This window comes from Suricata suricatta, chromosome 3 (genome assembly GCF_006229205.1).
Source record: "Suricata suricatta isolate VVHF042 chromosome 3, meerkat_22Aug2017_6uvM2_HiC, whole genome shotgun sequence".
NCBI lineage: Eukaryota > Metazoa > Chordata > Mammalia > Carnivora > Herpestidae > Suricata > Suricata suricatta.
In genome coordinates, this window is record NC_043702.1 from 19366615 (window position 1) to 19376248 (window position 9634).

At 42.0% G+C, this 9634-nt stretch overlaps 1 long non-coding RNA gene across 1 annotated transcript in view; it reads left to right on the forward strand.

Annotated features, from left to right (window-relative positions):
* Positions 1–3551, forward strand: part of LOC115286377 — a 7127-nt gene extending 3576 nt beyond the window's left edge. The window contains exon 2 of the long non-coding RNA XR_003906033.1: positions 3022–3551. This is a non-coding gene — a long non-coding RNA (uncharacterized LOC115286377). The remainder of the gene's footprint in view (positions 1–3021) is intronic.
* Positions 3552–9634: the final 6083 nt, after the last annotated feature.

Below are 9634 nucleotides of genomic sequence, written 5' to 3' on the forward strand. Positions count from 1 at the left end.
AATAAGATCAAAATGGCTGAAGGACCTGAATGTGAGACAGGAAACCATCAAAACCCTAGAGGAGAAAGTAGGGAAAAACCTCCTAGACCTCCACCGCAGCAATCTCCTACTTGACACATCCTCCAAGGCAAGGGAAGTTAAACCAAATTTCCCATTTCAAACCAGTGATCCAACAGCACTGACTTATCTCCTCCCTTTGGCCCCTAGCTCTGTCTCCACCCACCCTTCCAGACTTTTCCTGCCTGGGCTATCCTCAATGCCCATCTGTGAACTCTGTATTTAATTCTTATGGCTATCTGAACATTTGGAAGTGGGAAAATGGGAATGAGAAAGGGAGCAGTAGGCAGGAAGGGACTACAAACAAGGGTTTGCACATGGTGACTGTGAAGGATGGTCTGCCACAGAGAGGGGAGGTGGCCATCCTCATCCTGCTCCCACACACTCTCACAGCATGTCACAATCCCCTGGGATCCTTGTTAGAATGCAGTCTTCCAGGCCTCATCCCAGCTCTAGTCAACCAGAAGGAGCCCTGTGGGTAGGGTCCAGGATTTTTTCAGGTTAAACACAACACCCAGGGGATTCTGGGTACACTCACACTCAGAGCCACTGGCTTAGAGACACGAACTTAGATTCTGCTCCTAGTGTGAACTTGAACTTTCTGGGGGTAATGGGGGCATTTTCCTGACCAACACACTTCTTCCCTTCATAAGATCTCCACTCCTACTCCAGATATTGAGCCTGATTCTAGAAAAGCAGACTTAAGCTTCTTTCTCCAAGGAGAGGATCCCAAATTATACCATATCTACCACCTTTGACTAAACTCATCCCCCTCATCTCTGCACTTTGGTCATGGACTCCACAAGAAGATTTAAGTATGATTCCAAGAGCCACAGGCATAAATCTCTTGGTCTGCCTCCACTTCCCAGTCTCAAGTGTTATCTCAGGTGATTTCTTCCTGCAGCTTAATTTAACATGGCTGATTTGTGAAGACACTTTTCTTCTAAGGAACTAACACTCTACAGATACAGCTGTTCATGACTCCTCTCCTTCCATAACTCTCTCTAGATGTAACTACTGTTATTGTCAGGTGTGAGTCTTGCTAGAAACATTTCTGCACATTTACATTTATGTAAAATATATACAGAGAACATGTTGGGGGTGGGGAGCGTAGTTAGGGCTGAGTTTGTAGTTTTAAATAAAGTGTACCATATTGTATGTATTGTTCTATAGGGTTTTATTCTCTATTTAAATTCATCTTTGAAGTTTTGCCATATCTTCATAAAACTCTACTTTGTTGAAAAGAAAAAGTTACAGTGAATTCAATCTTATGGATCCCCCTTTAATATTTAGCACTGACCCAGTGAATTGTGTTTAGGTTATTTCTTATAAAAGGGGACCTGCAGTAGACACCTTGGCTGATGCCTCCTGTGGACTCATGTGAGTTTAGCTCTATAAAGACATTGAATATAAAATATGGGATGAAAGGCTACCCATATTTTAAATTTTAACAGATATTGGGAACTGTCTTTCCAAATGTCTGTATTAATTTTTAATGCTTCCTGTCCTGTGAAGAGGGTACCCAATTCCCACATGTTTTGGTTTTTTCTCTTTGGTCAATATTTCTTATATTCTCAGCTGGCAGGTACCATTAGTTGTGATTCTGCTCTCACATGGCAGGCTATCTGGGCAGCCGGGAGTGGGGCCCTGCTGCTCCGGAGTGGCCACTGAATTGTTCCATTTCAGAAGGCCATCCTGAGACAAAAGCAATCGATGGCCTCCCACCTATATTTTCACCAAGTCAGTCAGAACTGACATTTCCTTTCATGAATGAGCCTATTGAGCCATCTTTTGAGCAAGAAAATGGGCAACATATTTCAGGTGGATTCATTGCTCACTTGTCAAGGACCCAGGCAATGCTAGGTGTTGTGCATTTTAGGTGTGAATGCAAACTTTACTCCTGGCCCTAGGGAGTCTGTGACTAGGTTGAGAGCGTGGCCAAGTGCAAGCATAAAACAAATAAGAAGTATACTTGGCTGAAGGATTCTAACCAGAAAAAGAAAATGGATGAAGTATTCTCAATCCATGAGGTCTTCAGGCATCAATGGTTCCCTCCACCTTTCTGAGCTTTGCTGAGTTCCTTACTGAGTTGTCCTTCCTATCCTAAAAGCTCCCACTGCAAAGAAGAGATGAAGGAACAACACAGTTCCTTCCCATAACAGTTTGGATGAAAAGGGAAAGATCTTATTGCTGAAATAATTGGTTATAGAACCTCCAGAAGTCAGAGCTTTATGAAAACATAGCAAAACCTCAAAGACAGATTTAAATGGGGGAAAAAACATACAGAGCAATACATACAGTATAGGTATAATTTATTTAAAAATACAAAGGCAGGAGCTATGCATGCAGGGAAGGGGAGAGGAGGAACTAAGATGTCATTCTATTGACCCTCCTTCCTCTAAGTATGTCAGCTTACTGACCCATACTCTTCTCCCAGAACCTCTCCACCCACCCACCACACAGCCACTTTAGTTCCTAAGGGACTTCATTCAACACCCCACAGTTACTGAGCAGCTGTTTAAACAGCATCTAATACATTGTGTTAGGTGCTATGGAAGAGAAAGGATGAATGATACCCATCTCCATCTTTCACTGGTGCAGCTGACATTTATCTGCAGAGATGTTGGGTCATTATCACTGTTCAAATATTTCAATATCAACGCAGCTGGTTTATCACTGATCCTTTGTCTCTGCCTCTCTCACTCACCCTCTCAACTGAAGGCAGGGGGATACAAAAAATGGTTTTTATTTGTTTCATGGAATATAAAACACATAAATAAATCTCTGCTCACAGGACATGACATGTATCTAAATTGAGATTGTAGATAGTGGGGGATGCATATCTTCCATAAAATTTAGGTGTGTTAACATTTTGACTCCATTTCTTATGAAAGGATGATCAGATATTTATAAAGTGCACTGAGTAGAATATGGCCTCACTATTCAACTTTCTTTCCCCCTTAGGTGCCCACTAATGGTGATGGAGGTACTTTTGAGCAAGAGAAGTTCACCACTAGGAACTACTGTCTCCCAGCCTTAGTGATTGGGGTACTGATACCCACGTGGAAAGCTTGCTGAGTGTAAGCTTTGGTTTGTGCTCTGACACACGCTCTAAATTTTTGTCTTAAATGAATCATAGTCAGAAGAGACCTTTTCTGTTTCAGTGTAGAACTGATGTTTTTTTCTTCTGCAATAGAGACTGAGGAGAAGGCAGGAATGGGACTTTAGCTCATGAGATAACTCACCTGGCCTAGCCTTTCTTCATTGTGGCTGCCCCGGTTCTGGTTCTAAATTCCTCTCCTTGAGGAACCTGATTTCCTTAAATGGGCTACAGAAAGTGTTATTCCAAGGAACTAGTAGTACAAGTAAGGCAAAAACAATAATTCATTCTGTAAAACGTCCATCTCCTTCACAGGAAACTCCATGTGTCTCCCCCCAATCATATACCCCCCCAAGTCTTGGATCTAAGCACAATAACAATGGTCTAAAGTGTGTTTGTCAAATTCTGTTTATTCTATCTAAAACAACTCTAGATCTGGGAGAGGTTAGGGTCTCCCTTGTCACTTTCCTCTTATGGTCTTTCCTTCTGCATTACATGAAGACAGAAGACATTCCTGACCCTGCTGCAACAGCTTGGTTTCTTATGAGAGACTGCTTATGCAGAAAGATCCACATTTCACACACACACAAAATGAACGGCAGCTTTTGGGATATTGGACATTGGTAAATGAATATCTGGAGAAAGGTATTATTTAAAGATGCATCCAAATTATATGACTGACCAGACTTTTTAATATCAGTTGAAAGCATCAGCATTATGACACTTCGCTGGCTTAGGAAGTAAGAATTCTGGAAAAGGAGCTGGGTACCCATGTAGTGTCTGAAAAATTAAGGTTTACAAAATGTATTCTTGCTAAAACAAATGAGGAAGGGCATAATGGACTTATGATCAAATTCCCTTTTCCACTCTAGAATGCAAATACTGCTTATATTCCCCGAATTGAATTTGAAATCCCTTCTGCCTAATTCCACTCTACACAAGCACAGAAAATACAACCAGCATGAGTATCAGTTAGTTTCCAGCCAAAGAAGTACAGATAAAAGCATGGAATTATAATTCTGTGCATTCAAAAGTGGGAGCAAAATCCAGATGAGACCACTTACTGATGATTATGTTTGTTTGCATGTGCATGCATCTGGATACGTGCAGGCACATACATTTGGACTCTGATTAAAGCGGGCTTTCTACTAAAGTATGGGCCAGGGCAGTATATTTACCCCTACTGGGAAGCAGAAGAGAAAGGCTGGATGTGGGGAAGGGTATGAGGCTGTGGCAGAAGCACCTGCTCCTCTAATCTCAACATGTGCCAAATGGTACCAAAGGAAAACTAGGAAACGTCTTTGGTAGAATCAACATGTGGTTTTGAATTCCCACCTGTTGAGATGGGTCCAAACCATCAGGAATTCCAAGAGTCCTAGAATAGACCTATCAATCTAGAGTAGTTAGAATGACCATCTTAAAAGACTCAAGGAATTGAAGCACTCTAGGAGTTATTACAAAAGATTTAGAGAAGTTATTTTTTTTGTAAATTTGCCCCTTTATCCCTTTATTGTCCTTATGCTTGTGTGTCTCCCACAGTTCTTGTCTTCTACCTACATCTTGGGTAATATCATGCATTACCTTTCAGGGTACACTGTTCCATAACCCCTGATATACCAGGGGCCAGCACAGAGAGATCTTCTTGATCATTCTCCAGTGTGGTTGAGATTAAAATATATTCCGCTCCATTTTTTGGCTAGCATGTACTGCAGACAATTGAGACTGTCAGAATTGAGCAAAGAATAAAAATGAGGCCTTCAGTATGAAGCCTAAACAATGAGCTGGCAAAGAGTAGAGGAAACAATAGAAGGCAAAATGGGAAAGAAAAAGAAGAAAAGGTTGTCACACTATAGCCTGTTCATCCTTTTTGAACTGTCTTTGTGGAAATTGTAGGATTAATGCCATGGGCTTTTACCTCACAGCTGGAAGGTTGACCATGGAGATGAGAGATTATACCTTGTTACCTAATCTGATTGGTTAGACCATAAACATTCAGAAAGGGTCAGAGGAGGAGCATCTTCAGTTGATGCCAAGAGGTTAAGGGCAAAACAAGTACATTCAATTCTATGAGACTGTCAAAAAGGAAAGCTTCTCAAATAAGCAGAGTATTATTGAGCAAAGATAGAATTCAAGGGAATCACTCATACACATACATTAATCATATATGTAGGGGAAGCTACCTATTCTTGTTTAAAAACATACTATTCTTATTTTAAAAACAGGCATTATGAAGAGAAAAATCAGGTTAAGAGGGGGTTGGGAACAGGAATAAAAAAGGAAGAAGGATCTGGTATACTGGAAATCCAAATGTCCTGCTTCGTGTCCAGCAGAATAGAGGGATAGAAACTTGAATCCTGGAGTAAGAGAAACCAGTGACCTTGCCAGAACCAATGCATTACTTCTTCCACCACTCTTTTTTTTTTCTTTTATAGTTTATTGTCAAGTTGGTTTCTATATAACACCCAGTGCTTATCCCAACAAGTTCCCTCCTTCATGCCCATCACCCCTTTCCCCCTCTCCCCCACCCCCATCAACCCTCACTTTGTTCTCAGTATTTAAGTTTCTTACGGTTTGCCTCCCTCCCTCTCCTTAACTCTTTTTTCCCTTCTCCTCCCCCATGGTCCTCTATTAAGTTTCTCCTGTTCCACATATGAATGAAAACATACGGTATCTGTCCTTCTGCCTGACTTATTTCACTTAGCATAACACCCTCGAGTTTCAACCACGTTGCTACAAATGGCCAGATTTCATTCTTTCTCATTGCCATGTAGTATTCCACTGTATAGATAAACCACATCTTCTTGATCCATCCATCAGTTAATGGACATTTAGGCTCTTTCTATGATTTAGATATTGTTGAAAGTGCTGCTAGGAACATTGGGGTATGTGTGCCCCTATGCATCAGCACTTCTGTATCTTTTTCTCCCACCACTTAACCCCTATAGCTGATAGCCATTTCTGATTGACCAGTCTTCCTGTATTCCATTGATGGTGACCTGTCCATCAGAACCTTTGAACGGACCACTTTGCATGGACTGGAAGCCATGCTCACTTTGCCAGTTGGGTAATGCCAGTTAGTTCATACCTTTCTCATAAGGTTTTGAATACCTGACAAATACTGCTTCTAGTGAATACCCACACGCTTGGTAGATTAAAGAGAGCTTGCTATAGCCCCCAACCTTGGATGATTAGAATAAGATGAATACCTAACTGGGAGAGGAAAAGGAGAGAAAACATGGGGATACAAAAAAGGAGAAGAAGAAGAAGAAGAAGAAGAAGAAGAAGAAGAAGAAGAAGAAGAAGAAGTCGTTATGTGAAAAATCTCAGTAGTCAGGTAATACTGTGCAGAGAACAAAGGCATGAATCAAGAATAAAAATAAGCTGGGAGACTCCATGATGTCTGGTAACAAGGCAGCAGTCCCCAAAGCAGTAAATCAGTTTTACAGCCACCCTGTTCCAATTCCACTACCAATTCTATAGAATAGAAACCCTATAATTTTGTCTTACCCGCTTCCTAATGGGCAAAAACACAACTGGAAATGGAATAGTGCACAAAATTATTCCAATCTAGAAAAATCTGCCAGATCCCCATTTTCCATGACTGTCCACAAAGAGAAGTGTCAAAGGAAAAGGATAACGCTTTTGAGCCAAGGAGTGCCAAGGATTGCCAGCAACCATAACAAGCTAGGAAGAGGCAAGGAAGGATCCTTCCCCAAATCATGTAGAAAGAGTATGGCCCTGCCAACACTTGGAGTTTGAATTTCAAGCCTTCATAACTGTGAAGGAATACATTTCTGTTGTTTTTCAACCACCAGTTTGTGGCAAGTTGTTATGGCAGTCCTAGGAAACGATACCACTCCTCTCTCCCCTGCCCTCTATGGAAAAATTCTCTCAGAAAAGGCATTGATTGTGGCACACTCCTTTCTAGGGAGAGCTGTGGTGAATGAGATCAAGAGAGGACTGGGCATTAAGTCTGGGAAGAAAGCCCTTCTAGAATGTCCATTGTCAGCAAGGTATTCAGGCCACTCTATGGTTTATGAACTCTGAAATCACCCCATAAAATTTGCACTGCTGATGGGCCAGTCCCTGCTCAGCAAATTAAGAAAGGAAGGGCAAGGGTATATATAAATAACTGTACAAAAAGTTTTTATAAGGCAAGCACTGGTCTACCTGCTTCAAATGTATTCTATCCAGCCCCCAACAGCTCTCTAAGATAGGGATGATTAGTATCCCCACTTTAAGGATTAATAAGTTGTCTCAAAGGAGTTAAGTGAACTTGCTCAAGGTCACACAGTTAATAAGTATTAGAATCAGGATTTGACCCTAGACAGTCCCTAATTGGCAGTTGAAAGTCTAGAGACAGGGGCATTTAGATGTCTATCAATCCAATTTGGTGTCCAGTTAAGAATAGCCTCCATTGGTTCCCAAAAGATGGTGATCCAATAGCAGGGTCTCGTTGCCTCACTTGGCAGTCTTCTGTGACAGAATCATCGGATCAGAGATGTCAACTCCAATGCCTTTAGGAGTTAGGCAAAGAATGTCAGTACTAGGTAGGCCAGATGGTCAAGGCCTGGGGATAGCTGGCCATCTGGAGGTGTTCATGATTAAATAAAGAAATAAATACTGGGGAGAAACAAAGATTTCAGCCACTGCACAGGCCAGGGGGCCTCTGGCCAGATTCAGTCCAACTGAAGGAAGTACCCAGCACAGGACACAGAGCTGTGCAATCAAACTCTCAGCAGGCCATAATGTTGGAACCCAGAGAATGAAGGCTCAAGCAGTCATGATGGCCTGCTCTCAAGGGCCAGTGAGGCCTCAGAAAAACAAAAAGAAAAGAAGAAAGGAGAAAAGGGAAGGAGGGGAATGGAAGTGATTAGCTGTGTCCCAATATCTGATCATACTGGGTAATGCCTTGGGGCAGCTTTTGGTTTTTAATTGGTTTTGCCTGCCCATGATTTCTTGTTTATTCTCTCACCATTCAGATATACAGTAAGTTTTATGCTTGCTGCTTCGGGAGAACCATTTGTTTGACAAGACTTCAGTGGTGTCATTTCTAAAAGCAAGATCTACTGAAGATACTAGAGTATGGAGACAGAGGGAAGAAATCCAGGGAGAGAAATGTGGAAAAAGAAAGGGGTTGATTTGCCTGCAGTGGTATTCTCCAAAGCAGGAGGGTGGGTTACAGTGAGGTCTGGGGCAGCTTCTGGTGGTGCACAAAGGAGTGGAAAAATTTTGGAGGGACAGCCAAGGATTATACCTGGTGACATGTCCTCAGTCTGATATTAACAGCCTCTCCAGAAGTCCATTCAATGGCTCCAAGCACAGCACGAAAGTAGCAGAGAAGAGGGCTTGAAGGGACCACAAGGACACACCAGTAGAAATCTCTGCCATGAAAGAGTAGACAGCCTGCTGAAGCCATTGGGTGTCTCTTGAAGCAGTTGGCCCTGTGTAAGTTCCTAAAATCTCATCCCTGTCACTGAGTGGAAGTTGGGAGTGAAATATAAGACTGAAGTCCCAACATCCCAGACTGAGAATTGAAGTTAATCTAATTTATGAAAAAATACAGATGCAATATTTCTCCACACTTGAGCCCATGGACTGAGGTTGGAACCAGCAGTAGAGAATATTACATCAGATTTGCAACCAATAAAAATCTTTCATTTGGGACCATACTTGGTGACTAGGAGCACATTTTGGTTGGCTGTCTCAGAAGGGCCAGGTATACCATAGAGAGAGGATGTCAAAAACCACAGAGACTATTCAACACCATCACTTCTCTGTCCCCTTGCAACCTATGTATGCCACTCAGGCCACTGATGGCCCATAATTCCCCAGCTGGCCTTCCAGATCATGCATACCGCTTGACCTTCTCTTCTAGGGTCCAAGGCCAGAGCTCTCAACAAAACTCATGTTTTACTACATGAGGTCTGCAAAAAAACTTCACCCTGCTTCATGTGGAAACTCCTTGTTGGGGGAGGAGATCCCTTCTAATGAGGAATTGCAATTAGAAAACTAGGAAGATGCCCAGGAGGGGTAAGATGTAAGCTCTATAGACATAAGCTCTATGCCTCTGGTTGGCACACAATGGATGCATTTCATGAACAACTTTCCTTCCTGAGTACCCAGATCTGAGATAAACTTTAAGGAGTCACAGATTCATGCCCTGACCCTTGTTTTTAGCTAAACGAAGAGATCTAGAGTCTCTGCTATCCTCCGGAAAGGGGAAGAATGAATTTTGAGTACTCACTCAGTAGCAGCATCTAATTTATTCGTCTGTGAATTCATTGACTCCCCTGGAATCATGTAATTATGTCATTAGCTATATAGAGAAATTAAACACGGGGCTTACTTTTATGGAGAGAAGGATGACAGCAATAAAATTCCTGTAAAGGAAACAAATTTGTCACAGATAGGACAGTCTATATGGAAGGTCTCTTGAGTATTTGACCCACTCTATTTTCACCAGAAACCTCCTTG